The 15,000-nt window shown below is 34.6% G+C and overlaps 1 protein-coding gene and 1 long non-coding RNA gene across 3 annotated transcripts in view; one reads left to right on the forward strand and one right to left on the reverse strand.

The window, feature by feature from the left end:
* LOC128248032 (uncharacterized) overlaps positions 1 to 15,000 on the reverse strand; it is a 32,669-nt gene that overhangs the window by 8,503 nt on the left and 9,166 nt on the right. The window lies entirely within an intron of this gene.
* LOC128248031 (chymotrypsinogen A-like) overlaps positions 9,986 to 15,000 on the forward strand; it is a 67,195-nt gene continuing 62,180 nt past the window's right edge. For both annotated transcript variants that reach the window (XM_052968437.2, XM_052968438.2), the window contains exons 1-2: positions 9,986 to 10,165; positions 11,292 to 11,313. The gene's annotated coding sequence lies outside the window, so the exon portion shown is untranslated. The remainder of the gene's footprint in view (positions 10,166 to 11,291; positions 11,314 to 15,000) is intronic.

Consider the following 15,000-nt stretch of genomic DNA (forward strand, 5'->3'; position numbering starts at 1 on the left):
ACTATAATAACTACAACAGGTCGCTTTTAGGTCACTTGACCATTTAAGAGGATTCCACCTTTTCTACTGATATACCACTTCCGTATTTTTCTTATTCTTCCTCTTCTTTTCCTCCTTCTTCTCCTTCTCCTTCTCCTTCTTGTTTACCGCCTCCTCCCTCGCTATTGCTGCTTAAACAATCAAAACCAAGAACTCACATCTCTCATATCAAATATTCTTTTAGGACTGCTCCCACCAACTACCTCCTACCAAGCCTTTACAAGAGTAAAAGAGAGAGAGAGAGAGAGAGAGAGAGAGAGAGAAAGAGAGAGAGATAGACAGACAGACAGACAGACAGACAGAAAAAAGGAAAATGTCCCTTGTATTTAAAAACTATGGAAATATTTTAAAAAGACATTTCATTTAATTTTTCCACAATTTAATTGTTTTTCATGTTTTACTCTAAGTTGGAGAAGTTGCAAAGACTGAAACTGGTGCTAGAATGTTCTTCATGATAAAATTGTTTTAGCATTTTCTACCCTGTCTTATTTTCCTTCAGCATGGCCGCAGCTCTAAGCTGAAACTTAAAAAAAAAAATATATGTATAATATTTACATAATCGGCCCGGCCAGTTTCGCTTGTGCTACTCATGAATGAGAAGTTAGTAGTAATATTGCAATTTCATGTTATCATAAAATGTTTTCATTCCATCTTAGTGGAAGGAAGGATATTTTAGTGTGTGTGTGCGTGCGTGCGCGTGTGTGTGTGTGTGTGTGTGTGTGTGTGTGCGTGTGCGTGCGTGCGTGTGTGTCTGTGTGTGTGTGTGTGTGTGTGTGTGTGTGTGTGTGTGTGTGTGTGTGTAATGTAATATCACGATACATTCGATTTTGGTTATTTTGGTAAGTAGAATCAATTGCAGCTGGAACCGAGCCAACAAGAAAGTCTCTACGGAGACTCTTGGACTGCTAGAAATAAATGTTAAATCTCCACCAAATTACACACTGATACTACTTTCGTAAAAATAAGGAAAACAAGTGAAATATTTCGTAGCATAGCGACGGATAAGAATTTGAGAATAGAGTTGATTATTATGGTCGGAATATCTTTAGTTACATGTCAGCTAGACACGATGAACGGAAAATAGGAATGGCAACATAAATCAACAACATCTTTATTAGCAGAAGCTGATTTTATTTTTTATTATTCTTTGTGACATTTATTCCAGCTCTGTATGCCATTCGCTAATGCGCTATAGACTCAAATTTAAAATATACTGATCCTCATTCTAATTACATGGTTTATGCTTAATATTACTTCACAACAAAACTAATAAAATTTCAGTGGAGCTGTGTCAGTGACCAGGTCGCAATTGGTGCGTTGAAAATTTTGTCACCAAATAATAAATGTCTAAATGAATTTAAAAGTCTGTGCATTTTGGAATGGTTAATGTGTCTTCCAAGTTGTAATTGTTTTAGTTTTAACAAGCTCAGAGCAAATAAGTTGTCACGCAACAACATTTCCTAATCTAATAATGCTTTTCATACGAAATAAATTGTTTTACTATTTGTTACGATCTATAAGATACACTGCTTGCTTTATACAGTCACATATACAAGTGAAGGCAGGTAGCGTAATGGTTAGGCCATTTGGCTCGCGATCAGAAGGTCGTAAGTTCAATTCTGGGCAGCGCGTTCTGCCCTTTATTATCAGTTGTTTCAGTCCACTCAGGCTTGTCACATTCTATTTGGTAGGCAACTAAGTTCCCGCCGTTTTTTTTTTTAATTTTGGAATTTATTGCGTTTTTATATTTTGGAATCTTTTTTTTTTTTGAGAATTCTATTTTTGAATCATTTTGGAATCTTCTTTTTTCTAGTTAATTTTAGTTAATTTTTGTTTATTTTCATATCATTAAAATGGAATGTCAAATTAAGAAAAACGAGCATTTTCGACACATCCTTCTTTTTGCTTTTAATCAAGGTTCTAAGGTCGCAAAAGCTGCTCACGACATTTGTGATGTGTATGGAGAGGGTGCCATAGCTGAAAGAACCGCTCGTGGGCCGTCTAGTTGAGTTCGATGAAAAGCGATTAAACCAATTTTGCGCCAAAATTCTCGTCAAACGACAAGGGAACTGGCAGAGAAAATGAAATGCTCCCACACTGCTATAGAGAAGCATCTTCACTCGATGGGAAAGGTTCAGAAGTATGGAGCATGGGTTCCGCATGCTTTAAGTGACAACAACAAAAATCAACGAGCCACAATCTCCGCTGGTTTGCTTGCCGTCACCGCTCAGCTCATGGACACAAGCAACGATTTCTTTACTTAATTGTAACTGGCGACAAAAAATGGTGCCTGTACATCAGTATCAAGCACCGTAAGGAATGGCTTAGTCCCGGTAAACCAGCGACACCACACGTGAAACAAGATCTTCATCCGCGTAAAATGATGTTGTGCGTATGGTGGGACTGGGAAGGGATTATCCATTACGAATTGCTTGAACGGAACCAAACTGACAAAGCGGAACTTTATATTCAACAGATGGAACGACTCAACACGGCTATTCAAGAGAAAGGACCTAATGGAGTTCTGCTGCACGACAACGCCCGCCCTCATATCGCCAATATGATCAAGGAAGCCATTCAAACGCATGGCTGGGAAGTGCTGCCACACCCGCCGTACTCTCCTGATTTCGCACCAACGGATTTCCACCTCTTTCGAATGCTATGCGCGGAGTTTCGTTCAATACTGATGCAGAATTGAGAGCTCGGTTGGATCAATTTTGCGAGTCGAAATCTGGTGATTTCTACCAACGAGGTATTGAAAATCTTGTTGAACTTTGGGAAGAAGTTCTAAACAACAAGTGTGAATACATTATTGATTAATTAGTTGTTATTTTTATATTAAACCTTTTAAAAAACAGTGGGAACTTAGTTGCCAACCTAATATATCCTGCTGAATTTCCCTGAGGACTACGTTAAGGTTACGCGTATCTGTGGAGAGCTCAGCCACTTGTATGTTAATTTCACGAGCAGGCTGTTCCGTTGATCGAAACAACTGGAACGCTCGTCGTCGTGTCCGACGGAAAGCCAGACAGGCAATACACCCACTGTATCAATATACGACACACCCGCTTCAATCTCTAATATACCAACTGCAATAGTAAAAGACGATATTATAACACAAGATATTGTTTCACTCAATATATTGCACAATACTTTTACGTCACATCCATACATTTCCAAATCTATTTTCGTTTCGCTTAAATTTCATCAAAATAAAAATAAAAATGGTGGAGTAGGTGGGAGAAAACCAAAGACAACTTTTAGAAATAATGTAAGAATTAAGAAAACTAATTCAAGATATTTTTGTTTTATCCTCTCGATCATAATCTAGTGTCAATTACGAAGCTATAGATTCTAAAAGAAAATGCTGAGCTAACTGATATAATGATCGTTAAACTAGTCAAATATTGGTGGAGAGCTATTTCTGTCTTTAAAATCTTGCTGTCGTTATAACTTTCAGCAGTTAAATAATGCGATGATTATATTACTAATAGTCGAATCATCTATTTTTCAGTAATCAAATCTTTCAGCTAATTTCAGTCAGTACTCCGATCTCACTTTAGCGCAACTTCTTTCTAGTCGCCATATCTTTCACAGAAGAAACCATGCAAGCATCAAATCAATCAATGGTCGTTAAATACGCTATGGGTTAAATGATCCAACGCTCAAATTTTCCAGTGATAAGCATATTTCATTAGTGAACTCGCACAGACGCCATATATATCCTGGTGAAGAACTAAAATATCTCAATGGCTTAAACCGTTTGCAGATTATTTACAAACAACACTCGTCAAATTCTCTAATGCTCAAAATTTCCAGTCAATTATTCCAGGAAATAAACTCCTCTGACATTAAAACCCAAATCTCTCATTAGTCAGATCATCCGATGCTAAATCTGCCACCGATCCAAATGGCTATTGGTCAAATATTCCTGAGGTTATCTTAACGCTAATTTAGTAAGAGTTTGTGGAAAATTTCAAAGATATCCCAATGAAATTTTATCTAATTCTCTAGTTAGATGTTATATTTGCACAAAGTCACAAGGGAAAAGTTTTGTGTTAATATTTCAATAATTTGTTGCTATAATTAACACAAGGCCACAGATACATAGAGTAGGCGAACCAAGAGCCGGTTGTTGCTGAAGATAGAATTCTCATTCATCCCTGATTAGTTAGAGTAACTTTAAAAATGGCACCCCAGGTTTGATTTTCCCGTTTGATACGCACACATCTGCGCGCACACAGACACACACGTATAATCACACAAGCATGACACACTCACATACAGCACTCGGAGTTTCCTGGCAAGTTACGGGTGAGACATTATTGAATAACTTATCGCAGGTTCTACATTTCATCAATTGCACATAAGAAGTGATCAAAAATGACGTGTGTTGATTAACGATCAGAATTCGGATAACTTTATTCCTGTAGTTTGCGAGCCAGCAACTAGTACCCTATGTGAGTGTTCTGTTTTTGTATAATATATTAAATATATCTCCTCTATTTCAATGACACTGAGATCTATTACTTTTGTTGCCACACACATGATTCATCTGATATATATATATATATATATATATATATATATATATATGCGAGTAAAAATAAATACAAAAAAGGTGGGGTTTTTTGTATGATTGTGTATAGAGGAATATATTATTTTGCTTAAAAGAGTTCCAACACTGTCTGTTTTTTATGTTTTATTTATATTCCTGCAGAATTAATATGGGGTATAGAATATGGAATATACAATATATAATATGATATACAATATATAATATGATATACAATATACAATATAATATATATATATATATATATATATATATATATATATATATATATATATATGTATATATATATATATATATATATATATATATATATATATATATATATATATATATATATGTATATATATATATATATATATATATATATATATATATATATATATGTATATATATATATATATATATATATATATATATATATATATATATATATATATATATATATATATATATATATATATATATATATATATATATATATATATATATATATATATATATATATATATATATATATATATATATATATATATATATATATATATATATATATATATATATATATATATATATATATATATATATATATATATATATATATATATATATATATATATATATATATATATATATATATATATATATATTACACAGGCACAGGAGTGGCTGTGTGGTAAGTAACTCGCTTACCAACCACATTGTTCTGGGTTCAGTCCCACTGCGTGACGCTTTTGGCAAATGTCTTCTACTATGTATCATCAGGCAGACCAAAGCCTTGTGAGTGGATTTGGTAGAGGGAAACTGAAAGAAGCCCGTCGTATATATATATGTATGTGTGTGTGCGTGTGTGCGGGCTACATTATCGAAGGTCAGACCTTTTCCCTTTTTAGACGACTATTGCGTCCAGGAGCCCTCGTTGGCTCGACTATATAGAAATCATTATTCTGTCCACTTTTGAAGAATTAAGACATTATCCACTATGGAGCCAAAAAATGAAATTTGAACTGAACTGAGAATGGAAAGGAAAAATATCCCATGAATATTTGAATTTGGTAAAAATATGGCCGTCAGAAAAATGAATCCACTCCGTATTGTACTACTCTCTGTTTCTGCCTCTCTCTCCATCTCTTCCTCTCTATCTCCCTGCATGTATATTAGTTTGTGTATGTGTGTATGTATTTAATTATTTTCTAGAATGAACCCAAAATTTACAATGGCTTCGATAAGGCTCTTAGGTGTCGCCCGAGCACTTATCTCTGAATGCAAATTTCCAGTTAGTCAATGAAAGTGACTACAGAACTTTTGCTCTTTTGTCATTCATTAATTATTGTTACTCTCCGCACTATGGCAGCCAGCTAAGAGAATCGGTAGCACCCCGGGTGTGAGGCTTAGCAGCATTTCATCCATCCTGGCGATCTTTGTTCAAATTCCGCTGAGGTCAAATTTACCCTTCATCCTGTAGGCATCGACAAAAAAAAAGTAGCAGTTAAGTACTGGGCTCGATGTCATCGACTTACCCCTCCTCTGAAACGCTGGCCTTGTGCCAAAACTTGAAAACAATATTAGTAAGCGATCAACGCAGTAGTTGTACTGACGAGTAATATTCGTAGCCTCTTTAACATGGCTGTCCGTTCGAGCGGACTCTACTGCGATATTTTAACCCCAAGAGGACATCTCTAGTTGGCAGATGGTAGAGGTTCGCTCCCCTACTCACAGTTTTATCGGATGCAGCTGTCCATCGTTAACCAACTAGAGGAGATGTCCTCTTGAGGTTAAAAAATCGCAGTTTAACCAGCTAGAGATGTCCTCTTGGGGTTAAAAAATCGCAGTTTAACCAGCTAGAAAATATGTCCACTTGGCATTAAAAAATCGTTTAACCAGCTAGAGAAGATGTTTTCTTGGTTTAAAAAATTTGCAGTTTAACCAGCCAGCTGGAGAAGATTTCATCTTGGGGTTAAAAAATTGCAGTAGAGTCCGCTCAAACGGACAGCCATGTTAAAGTGGCTGCGAATATTACTTGGCAATATTACTATCCTTACTCGTCTAAAGATAAGAATAGAAAGTAGTCATTATATATGTAATGAGAGTTCAATTATATCCTTTCTTCACTTCTTTAAAAAAAAAAAACTATCATCTATTCTCATTCTCGTAATTAATACCTCGATTTCCTCACCATTCTGGTAAGAAAAAGAAAATCTGTCAATCTTGATCCTCTCAAATAATTTGAAATTCGGCAAAACACAGAGGAGATCCGACCAACATCGTAATGCATTTATATACGCCATTGGAATTTAAAGTTTTTTTCTTTTATATGCTCGTCATTTTCTTCGTTACTGCAAAAGAAATAGATAAAATACGATTCTGCTGTTGAATTATAATTAGTATTACCACGAAGTGGTTGAGTATGAGCTATTTTATCTCACTCGCAAAAAAATTGAAGCGGATGGATCAATCCGAACGATGGTATGTGCGTGCGCATGAACGCGCGTGCGTGAGGGTTAGTAGCGTGTCAGTGCATGCATATCATCATATCATTATATCTGCATGTATGTATAATCGTGTACATGTGTGTGTATGTGTGTGTGCGTGTGCGTGTATACACGCGTGTGTATATGAGTGTGCTTCTAACATGTGAACTGTATATAATTTTAGGTATTTGCATACATGTATGTATACTTATATATGTGAGTGTGTGTTTGTGCGTATGTGAGTGTCTGTGTGTGTGTGTGTGTGAGTGTGTGTGTGTGTGTGTGAGTGTGTGTGAGAGAGTGTGTGTGCGTGTGCGTGTGTGTGTGTACCTCCATTACTCCTATAATTCTCTTTCTGTCTTCCTTCTCTTCATCTCGCGTCCTATGACGTCAAATTTCTTAACGGTATTTTAATATTACCAGCGTTCCCTATCCACCTTTATTTTCAATATTTATATATACTCTTTTACGCTTTTACTTGTTTCAGTCTTTTGACTGTGGCCATGCTGGAGCACCGCCTTTAGTCGAGCAAATCGACCCCAGGACTTATTCTTTGGAAGCCTAGTACTTATTCTTTCGGTCTCTTTTGCCGAACCGCTAAGTTACGGGGACGTAAACACACCAGCATCGGTTGTCAAGCGATGTTCGGGGGACAAACACAGACATACAAACACATACACACATACATATATACATATACATATATACGACAGGCTTCTTTCAGTTTCCGTCTACCAAATCCACTCACAAGGCATTGGTCGGCCCGAGGCTATAGTAGAAGGCACTTGCCCAAGATGCCACGCAGTGGGACTGAACCCGGGACCATGTGGTTTGTAAGCAAGCTACTTACCACACAGCCATATATATATATATATATATATATATATATATATATATATATATATATATATATATATATATATATATATATATATATATATATATATATATATATATATATATATATATATATATATATATATATATATATATATATATATATATATATATATATATATATATATATATATATATATATATATATATATATATATATATATATATATATATATATATATATATATATATATATATATATATATATATATGAGAGTATTGTTGCTCGTTTGAAGCATTGTGTATTGTTTGTAAAGAATAAAAAGTCGTTTGAAGCATTGTGTATTGTTTGTAAAGAATAAAAAGTTTTGAATGGTACAACAATGCACTATAATACAAAAAATGGACTATATACCTGTTGTAATTTAGTTATCCATAGTCCAATGATATTTCGGAATACAATTCCTTCTTCAGATATTCTTATATAATTATAGCAGCGACTCCATCTAAGAATATCTGAAGAAGGAATTGTATTCTGAAATATCATCGGACTATGGATAACTAAATTACAACAAGTATATAGTCCATCTTTTGTATTATAGTGCATTGTTGTACTATTCAAAACTTTCTACTCTTTATATACATATATATACTATATATTATATATTGTAGTTTCTTACATCTGTAAAATGACTTATTGATGAGCACTGAAGTTTATAATCTCCTCCCTGATGAGATAGATGCATTTCTCCACATTACTCTTCCTCTCGGATTTATTTGAATGCGTCTATCGAAACATATGTTGGTGATATGGTGATATAAATGATTTGAGCGTTTGTCTCCATTTTCCAATATTCTTATGTTCTCCAAAACACGTCTTACTTCTCGGAATTAACACCTACGCAAGTGTGGTTACTAATTTCTTAGGCGCTTATTTGACATTTGGCTACCTTGTAACTGTTCCTCTGGATCTTCCTTGTAAATTGAACATATATATATATATATATATATATATATATATACACACACATGCGTGTGTATATGTGTGCGCTACTAATATGTGAAATGTATATGATAATAGGTATATGTATACTTGCATGTATACTTAGGTGTGTGTGTTTGTGTGTGCGTGTGTGTGTGCACGTGCGTGTCTTTATGCGCGTATATATATGTGAAGTGCAGTGTTTCTGTCACACATGATCATAAGCTTATACACGCACATGCACATCTATATATACATGCAGATATGTAGAGTATTTTATTCGTTGACATATTCTGCTATATGTACATATATCGCCCCACAGACAAACACAAATGCGCGCGCGCGCGCGCACACACACACACACACACACACATATGTATATGCGTAGTTACTTCCAAATGTACATATATATTTATATACAGAAATAGGTGAGCATTTCTATATCTACGCAAATACACACACATATAAACGTTCTCGCACACACACACCTGGACACACATATACACACGGACACACCAGTGCATATAGGTATATGCATAGTTACACTCAAATTTACATATACGTATACGTATATATATATACTCACAAACACACACACTGCTAGAGATAGATAGATAGATAGATAGATACATACATACATACATACATACATACATACATTCAGGCTTGCATGCATAAGCGTATTAGCATGTACACACACATTTACATACACAAACATTCACATGTTTTCATAGACATATACACATACAAACACAGAGACACACACATGTACACAAGAATACACTACACACGTCTCTTCTTCTTTCTTTTTATTTTATCCACACGAATAAATTGTGCTGTATAATGGCCAGAAAATAAAAATAAAACCGTCTGTTACCGTAATAACCTGAACTCTAACACACACACACACACACACACACTTATATACACAATGATGTGTTAGGAATATGAATTATTATATTGATGGCTTCTTTTCTTTCTTTGTTCATTTATTCGTTCGTAAGTGATCTGACTCTCAATGGCCGCCATTTATCTCTCTGTGGCATTATGTTAATTTTTCTCTCAATAACTCACTCATGCAGCTGCTCGAAGGCAACGTTTTTTAAGATCTACATGAAAGCAGGTTTTCAAATCTAATACTCACCTCTAATGATAACCATTCCAGTGTTGCGGTTTTGATCTACACAAGACTTATTTTTATACATATATATGTGTGTGTATAAGCGTAAATATATACGCATGTAAACATTTTCACCAGAGACAGTAAGTATATATAAATTATTAACTTGCATTTTGATCATGCCATTATTTTGATATCGACTGCATAATAATAATAATAATAATAATAATAATAATGATGATGATGATGATGATGATGATGATGATGATGATTATAATAATAATAATAATAATAATAATAATAATAATAATAATAATAATAATAATAATCCTTTCCACTGGGGGCACAACGCCTCAGATTCGTGGGGTGGGGACTAGTCGATTATATCCACCCCCATTGTTTCACTGGTACTTAATTTATCGACCCCTTCTTCTTTTCTTCTGTTATTATTATTATTATTATTATTATTATTATTATTATTATTATTATTATTATTATTATTATTGAGTGAGAGAGCAGTGCACGCCATCAAATATACGAAGCCCAGTATACCCATCATGACTACCCGTCTGATAAGGGTACACCAGACACATGCATCACAATCGTATGTGCGCGACATGGTGATCTCATATCAAGATAAACAGCGTATGACCTTGCAGGTGAGGCCCAGTTAGAATATTTTTTCAGGTCGAGTAGCCCATCCCGCTCAGAAGGTCCTTGAATAAGGATTTGTTTAAGGACGTTGAACGAAGCACTCATGTTTCCAAAGGTGAATTATCCAAGCCCGAAAGAATTTCTCTCAACACATGGCTATGATACTCCCCCACTACTTCTGCTCGTGAACAGAGATGCACATATCGTCAGCCACCAAAGGGCATGCTGAACTTCTTAGGATCAAATAACTGACAAGCAAATAACTAACAAGGTATTGAACAGAATATTTACTGTAGCCCATCTTTTATACCAAAACAAAACAATGTTCATAATAACACTTTCAATCAGATAAGATCAGAAACCATGAGAGCCATTGCTTGGTATTGCGTCAGATCATTATTATTATTATTATTATTATTATTATTATTATTATTATTATTATTATTATTATTATTATTATTACTATTGTCATTGTTGTTCTCAATACTGGGAATCTCAGCCTAGTTGTGGTTGAGTAGACCTATGCTATGTAAAGAGATGAATGACTAATCAAACGAACATCTCTTGCGCTCTGATTTCTTTTCATTTATTTATTTATTTAATCTTTTTTTGCAGGATTGGTGTTTCCATTACAAAGGTGAGCTTCCCTATTATTTTATTCTATTATACACCACCAGAGCATCCTTTTAAACGTACTCCGAGATTACCAACATCACAGCTCATCATTATTTTTTTTTTCTTATATGTGATTCCAGTTAGCACTTTCATATCATAAATCCCATACTCTGAGATCAATAATATTCTTTTGTTGATATTTTTTTTGTCTCGTCTAGGCTGCAGTTTTAGGTGAGAAGAAGCAATTGGATTTGGGACATATCTAAATATGTGTGAGTGTGTGTATGTGTGCGTGTGCGTGCGTTTGATGTGTGTGTATATAAACGGACATATCGATATAAGTGTATATATATATATATATATATATATATATATATATATATATATATATATATATTGCACATAGATATGTATATACATATACAAGCATATATATGTGTGTATATATATATATATATGATTAGAAATTAAAGTGATAAGGGAATCAGAAATAATTTCATGAACTTCAATTAGCTTGCAGTTGTTTCTGCTATAAGATGTAATGCACGCATAGTTGAGTGTTTGTGTACCACCCAATAGGTTCAGTAGAGCTTCAAATATGAAGTGCAATTTTATTTGGGTAAGCATTTACATTTATACATATACACAGAAAGTCATTACCGTCGAAAAAGCATAAACATATGTAGGAAATGAAGTAAGGAATTTGAGGGGCAGAAAAAGTAAATGAAGATAAACGTATAGAGATAAGTGTATGAAGAACACACCTATGTAAAGAAGTAAAAAAGAAAGCGTGTAAAACTACTGCTGGGAATGGAGATAGATAAGGACAGACAGAATCGAAGCTAATGCGTGAAAGAGAAACAGAAGGTGCTCATGAGTGCCATAAAGATTTTTTCTACATAAGGATCCAAGACACAATGGCAACTCCGCTAGGAGAAACCGCTGGGCTGATATGGTGTTTTAAAACTTTTTACCATGAGAGAATTTTTTTCTCCACAGTAACTGCAGTGAGTTTGCCTTTCAAAGTTAAAATATGTCACAAATATATTTTAAGGAACTTAAAGTTCGTTTATTCCCAATCCTTGTTCGGTACCGATGCTGCTATATTTATCCCGGCCAGGTGCTCCACTAGCGCAACTAATAATGTCGACTGTGTTTTAGTTAAAGCTACGGTTATTTTTATTTTCTATTTACCATTGAGCTAGAAACGCGCATCTGAGAATCCGCTAGAGGGAAGCACTGGGCAGATATGGCAGATAAGAGAGAGTTTTTTTTCTCCATGGTAAGTGCTGTGAATTTGCCTTTAAATGCTAAAATATGTCACAGACATTTTAATTAACCTAAAGTTCATATATGCATATATACATATGTGTGTGTGGGTGTTCTGTGTTCTCACACAACACAGTTGGAGATAAAGATTACTTTCTGACATTCATACTGACTCTGTCGCAATTAATTATATAAATACAAGACGAACTTCCACACAGTTTCCGTCTACAAAATTGACTCACAAAGCATCGGTCGGCCTGATACTACAGTAGAAGACTTTTCCCCCAAGGTGCCGCACAGCAGAATTGAACATGAAACCACATGATTTCACAGCGAGATTCTTAACCACATAGCCATGTCTACATCAACTGAAGATTTTCCTTACTCTTCCGAACACAAAAACGATGTAGGCCGTTGGTTGTTTCTTTCTTAGAGTGAAATTAGTTCAGCTTTCCATACATTACTCATATCTTTTATCTCTGTAACTCCCTCCAGTAACACCGAACGGTGTTCAATATTCATCATTGCACTTAATGTAAATTGAATCACAGTAAAATCATAAAACTGACTCCGTCACGATTCGCTTAAGGCTACCTATTTTTTTTTCCAATCGATTTCCCATCAAATGATTTCTTCACGAAGCACAAAACCATGCAATTTGGAAAAAGGGCAGTCAATTTTATCTATCACAGTACTTGTATTTACTGCGAGAGATTTTATCCATTTTGGAAGGTGGCAGCAAATCTTAACCCATTATCTATTTATTTATTTATTTATTTATTTATTTATTTATTCTTTACATGTTTCAGTTTAGTTATTAGGATGCGGCCAGGCTGAGGCACGGCCTTGAAGAATTTCAGTCGAATGAATCGACACCAGTAATTTATTTTTTTTCCTGAATCGTAGTACTCATTCTATCGGCCACTTTTGGTGAACCGCTAAGTTACTGGGACATAAACGCCCTGAGACCGGTGATGGGGAACAACCACAAATGCAAAGACATACACACGTACACACACGCACACACACTCACTCGCACACACACACACACACACACACACACACACACACACACACACACACAAATATATGTATAGATATATATTACGTATATAATATATATGTGCGTGTGTGTTCGTGTGTGTGTGTGTGTGTGTGTAAAAGAAGAGTGTATAATTGTGAATAAATCACAATTATAACGGAGGGGGTTGTAAATTCCCTTACATGTCTAGAAATAGCAGTCAAAACCGCCATAAAGCCACTATAACCGCTTATATTATATCTCTTCAACAGTAAAAGCTGTCAGCGGGCGACATGACATAAAATTCAAATAAAAGTAAAAGGCTAGTCCCCTTTTACAATTTCGAAGTTAGGGACCAAAAGACATTCCTGTAGATACAAATTAACACAAAAAAACATACCTTGGAGGTTAACATGTGTCCCGACCGGCAAGAATAAAGTGTCAACATTTATCTACACATTCAAATTGTGAATTTGAACGTCGTGCACAGCGTTTATAAGAAAGGACCAGCAAAACGAGCCACGGCGAAAAACTGGATATGAGTGAAAATTAGATGAATAAAGTTTTTGATTGCAGGTTCTGGCCATTGATATATTTGTAAATAATTTTGAATTGTTTCACAAGGCCTGAAATTCGGGGCAGGGGACTAGTCGATGAAGTCGACTCAACTGGCATTTATTTTAACGACCGCGAAAGATTGAAAAGCAAAGTAGAACCCGGTGGCGCTTGAACTCAAAACCCAAAGGCGGACGAAATGTCGCTAAGCATTTTAATCGGCGTGCTAACGATAATGGTGACGGTAATGATGATGATGAGGAGGAGGAGGGGGAGGAGGATAGTGACGCGATGGCGGTTGTAGTAGTAGTAGTAGTAGTAGTAGTAGTAGTAGTCAAGTTGATTTTAAGGATTAAGGGGAGGGGGCGGATATTTGTATATAAATTCATATAATTAACATTGTATCAATCTTTCTAAATTTTCAGCACAATACTCATTAGAAGACATAACAATATCAATAACAATAATAATAATTACAATAATAATAATAATGATGATGTTGACAATGATGATGATAATGATAACATACATTGAAATATGTAAGAAAAGAAAAATGAAAAAATATGTAATTTAATTAACACGAAGAAACCGGTTTTAGAAAAGATTTTAGTTTTGTCATAGACAACATACTAATGTATTGAATGTAATTCAAATACATACATACATACATATGCATATATATATATATATATATGTGTGTGTGTGTGTGTGTGTGTGTGTGTGTGTGTATGTGTGTGTGTGTGGGGGTGTGTGTGTGTGTGTGGGGGTGGGTGGGTGTATACATACATATATAAATATATACATAAATATCTATACATATATACATGTATATATATATATATATATATATATATATATATATAT

Source organism: Octopus bimaculoides, chromosome 6 (assembly GCF_046866305.1).
Source record: "Octopus bimaculoides isolate indiv1 chromosome 6, ASM4686630v1, whole genome shotgun sequence".
NCBI lineage: Eukaryota > Metazoa > Mollusca > Cephalopoda > Octopoda > Octopodidae > Octopus > Octopus bimaculoides.